The following is a 4,813-nucleotide window of genomic DNA, read 5'->3' on the forward strand; positions in this document are numbered from 1 at the left end:
AAAAAAAAAAGGTTCTGATGAACCTAGGGGCAGGACAGGAATAAAGGTGCAGATGTAGAGAAGGGACTTGAGGACACGGGTGGGGAAGGGTAAGCTGGAAAGAAGTGAGAGTAGCATTGACATATATACACTACCAAATGTAAAAGAGATAGCTAGTGGGAAGCAGCTGCTATCTCGGTGAGAGAGCTCTGGAGATCAGCTCGGTGCATTGTGGGATCACCTAGAGGGGTGGGATAGGGAGGGTGGAAGGGAGGCTCAAGAGGGAGGAGATATGGGGTTATGTGTATACATATAGCTGATTCACTTTGATGTACAGCAGAAACTAACACAACACTGTAAAGCAATTATACTCCAATAAAGATGTTAAAAAAAATGCCAGGGTTGGGCTTCCCTGGTGGCGCAGTGGTTGAGAGTCTGCCTGCCGATGCAGGGGACACGGGTTTGTGCCCTGGTCTGGGAAGATCCCACATGCCGCGGAGCGGCTGGGCCCGTGAGCCATGGCCGCTGAGCCTGCGTGTCCAGAGCCTGTGCTCCGCAACGGGAGAGGCCACAACAGTGAGAGACCCATGTAGCGCAAAAAAAGCCAGGGTTAAAGAGAATGACACTTTTGAAGATCATGGTCTAACGTCTCTTTCAAGAGCTAGCACTGGTGATGAAAGTCAATTATTTTAATATATATATCACAGACAAGGTATAAATAGTTCCCAGGAATCAATAATAAGGCAATACCCTTACAGAACATGGACAAAGAATGTGCATAGTTTGCAGAAAAGGAAATATTATAGATTTTTCACATATAAAAATGTTTTGATTTACTTCACTTATTGTGTAAGAAATCCAAATTATAACAATGTTTTTCACCTATAATACTGGAAAAAGTTAAAAAGAAATTTGGATAATCAGCTATGTAGACAAATGTGTTGGGAAATGACTCTATCATACATTGGTAGTGGAACTGTGAATCAGCATGGCTGTTAAGGAGAGCAAATTAGCAGTATCCATTAAAATTTTAAAGTATGTGTACTTCTTGAACTCCAAATTTCTAAAGCATCTGAAAGGGATAGAGCTCTTTGGAAGAGGAAGGAGACCAGCTTGGTGGAAACAGGGGGTTCATTATATAGGAAAGAAAGGGAGTTCAGTCTAGATAGGACTGGATTGCAAAGGGCCTTGACTGCCAGGTTAAGTAATCCAAACCTTGTCTTACAGGCAGTAGGGAGCCTTAAAAAAGCCTGTAAGCAGGACACTGAAATGTTCAATGTGGTCTTCTAAGAAAATTACCCTGGTGCTCATTTGTAGAAAGGCTTTGGGATGGGGGGACTGAAATAGGAAGGGAAGGAGATGGGAGCCAGGAGCTAACTGTGAGATAAAGGTCTCTCGTCGGGGTCAATGCACTGACTGTTAAAGGCATGTTGAATGCAGAATTGGCAGAACGCGATGGCTGGGTGTGAGAACTATATAAATGGTATCAATGCAAGACATGGGACTTGGAGTCTGGATGATAAGGTGAATGGTACCATTCACCTGGGTAGGATAGTTTTTGAGATGTCAATTTGCATTTTGCTCTCTGAGTTTTTCCCAAATATTGTCCCTACCTCCAATCCCCATTAATTCTGCACAAGTAGGCAGACTTTTCATACTTCTTTGCTTGAAGGATTTTTTTGCCTGAAGAACTTTCAGCTCTCCTTGTCTTTTTATAAAGCCAAAACTCACAAAAGGGTGATATTGAATATCCTAGAATGATGATCTCTAGTAGCAGAGAAAGGAGCTCCTTCAAGGTCAGGGGGAGAGAGGGCAGCAAAGGTGGATTCCAAGAGGCTAGGAAAGCATCCCATGAAAAACGTGTGCCTGGTTCAGCCCAGCAGCCACCACCTCCAGGAAAATGTCTAGCTTCAGAGAGGCTGGTGCAAGACGAACCCGGAGAAAGCAGAAGCTAGGTCCATCTGGAAGAGTTGAAGATTCCTATGCCTCCCATTTAAAAGTGTGAAGAACAAAGTGTGGGTGAAGCAGAGGAGCAAGAGGAATGCTAATTGCTGTGTGAGTGTAACCCACATGGGAGAGCAGTTTGGCTCTGTCTGGGAAAACTGAAGATTCTCAGAAATCCCCTAGGTGTATACCCTAGGAAAGCTCCCACATATATGCACAAGGACACAGGTACAGTAATGTTGATGGGCAACATTGTTTGCAAGACTGGAAAATTGGAAACATCTTCAAATCTAAGAGAATGTTTAAATACAGGGTATATATTCACAAAGTGGACCACTAAGTGAATGAACTAGAGCAACATGGATAAATTTCAAAAAACACAATGTTGAGTATAAAGAACACGTTTCAGGAGGAAATTACCATTTACATAAAGATTTCCAATATGCAAACCGTGCAAAAGTATATCATGTATTATTTATGGGCATACACACAGAGCAAAAGTGTAAAGCCTGCATGGGCTCCACAGTCATTAAAGTCAAGATAGTGATTTCACTTAGGGGGATGGGACAGGAGGGAAATTGGATTAGAAAGGGGTCCCAGAAGCTTCAACTGTGTCTGTAATTTTTTTTTTAAATTTAAAGGAACTATAACAAAATGTTAATATCTGTCAAAACAGTGGTGGGTACACAGATGTTTGTTATATTATCCTTCATGTTTGTCTGAACTTTTGAAATATCTCACTCAAAAATATTTTAAAATTATTTTAACAGCTTTATTGAGATATAATTAAATGCATACGTTTACAGTGAATAATTTGGTGTTTTGACATATGTATACATCCTTGAAACCATCCCTGTAATAAAGAGGATGAACATATCTATTATTCCCCAAATTATCCTCATATTCCTCTTTAATTACTTTTTCTCTCTCTCCCCTCTCCACCCCCACTCTGAGGCAACCAATGATCTGCTTTCAGTCCCTATTAATTCATTCCCATGTTACAGATAGGTACATAATTAGAAGCATAATTAGAAGTGTACATAATTAGAAATATGAACTCTTGTTTGACTGGCTTTTTTCATTCAGCATAATTATATTGATATCTATCTATGTTGTTATATACATAGTCCCTTCCTTTTTATTGCCGAGTAGTATTCCACTCTATGGGTGTACCACAATTTGTTTACCCATTCATTTGTTGATGGACTTTTGGATTGAGATCTGAAAATTCTTTATAAATACTAAACAGAAGTCACTGATCAGCTATGTGATTTGCAAACATGCTTCCCAGTCTGTGGTTTGTCTTTTCCTTTGCTTAACAATGTCATTCAAAGAACAATGCTTAATTTTGATAAAGTCCAATTTATCAATGTGTTCTTTTGTAGACTGTGCTTTGGTTTTGTAACAAAAAAAATCTTAGCTAAGTTCACAAAGATTTTCTCCTATGTTTATTCCTGTAAGTTCTATAGTTTTAGGTTTTATATTTAGGTCTATGATCCTCTTTTTAGTTAATTTTTGTATATGGTACAAGCTATAGATTTAACGTTTTTTTTGTTTTGTTTTTTGTGTTTTTAATTAAAAAAACTTTTGCATACAAATATCAATTGTTATAACATTATTTGTTGCACCTTTGTGGACCATCAGTTACCACATATGTTCAGGTCTATTTCCATATTTTCTATTCTGTTCCATTGATTTATTTGTCTATCTTTATGTCAATACCACACTATTTTGATTCCTGTAACCTTAAAATAAGTCTTGAGGTCAGGTAGTATAAGTCCTCCAACTTTATTCTTCTTTTCAAGGTAGTTTGGCAATCTTAGGTTTTTGTCATTTCCCCATGAATTTTAGAATCATCTTATTAATCTCTACAGAAATAAAAGCCAGTCGTGATTTTGATAGACTGCATTGAATCTACAGATAAATTTGGGGAGAATTGACATCTTAACAATATTGAGTCTTCTGATCCATGATTCTATTTTTTAGGCCCTCTTTAATTTTTTCAGCAATATTTTGTTGTTTTCAGTGTACACATCTTGCATGTCTTTTGTCAGATTTATCCCGAAGAATTCCATCTTTTTGATGTTACCATAAATGGATTTGTTTTTGGAATTTCAGTTTCCAGTTGTTCACGCAAACTTGCAAAACTCACTTATTACTTCTAGTAGCCTTTTTATAGAAATTTCTACATGGACAATCATTTCACCTGTGAATATCTATAATTTTATTTCTTTATCTAGATGCCATTTATTTATTTTTCTTGCTTGATGGCACTGGCTAACACCTCCAGTTTAATGTGTTCTGGTTCTTTTGTGTGATGGTCAGTCTGATGCAGCCACAAGAGGAAACACAGGAGAGGCTCACAAAAACAAAAGTCTATTATACTTACAGGTCCTAGAAACAGGAGGCATAGCACACCATGCTGGGCCACATGGGGAAGACTCAGTTGGATAGGAGGCAGAAAGCAAGAGCAAAGAGAAAGCTGAGGCTAGAGTCTTTATGGGGGTTTCTGCAGGAAAGGCAAGGCAGGGCAGGGTGGACAGTTTAGGACTGATTAGTTTGAATAATTTCTGCTGACTTTGGGCTATAGAGTGGTCTCTAGTTTCCCAGCACTTGACCATGGAATGATTAAGGCAGAGAAATATTGCCTCCTCAGTGCACAGACCAAATAGAGGAGGTTTGGGTCTGAATCAGTTTGCACATCAAAGGATACTTCCAGCTGAGCCCTTTGTTACCTCTAGGAATTGGCCAGCCCCAAAGATGTAAAAGAATCATAATGTACAGAAAAAAATTATATATATATAAGCAATACAAATGTAGAATTGAAGTATTGAGAGTAGATATCCTTGCCTTGTTGCTGGTTTTATGGGAAAAGTATTTAGTCTTTCCC

Source organism: Lipotes vexillifer, unplaced genomic scaffold (assembly GCF_000442215.2).
Source record: "Lipotes vexillifer unplaced genomic scaffold, Lipotes_vexillifer_v1.1 scaffold894, whole genome shotgun sequence".
Classification (NCBI taxonomy): Eukaryota; Metazoa; Chordata; class Mammalia; order Artiodactyla; family Lipotidae; genus Lipotes; species Lipotes vexillifer.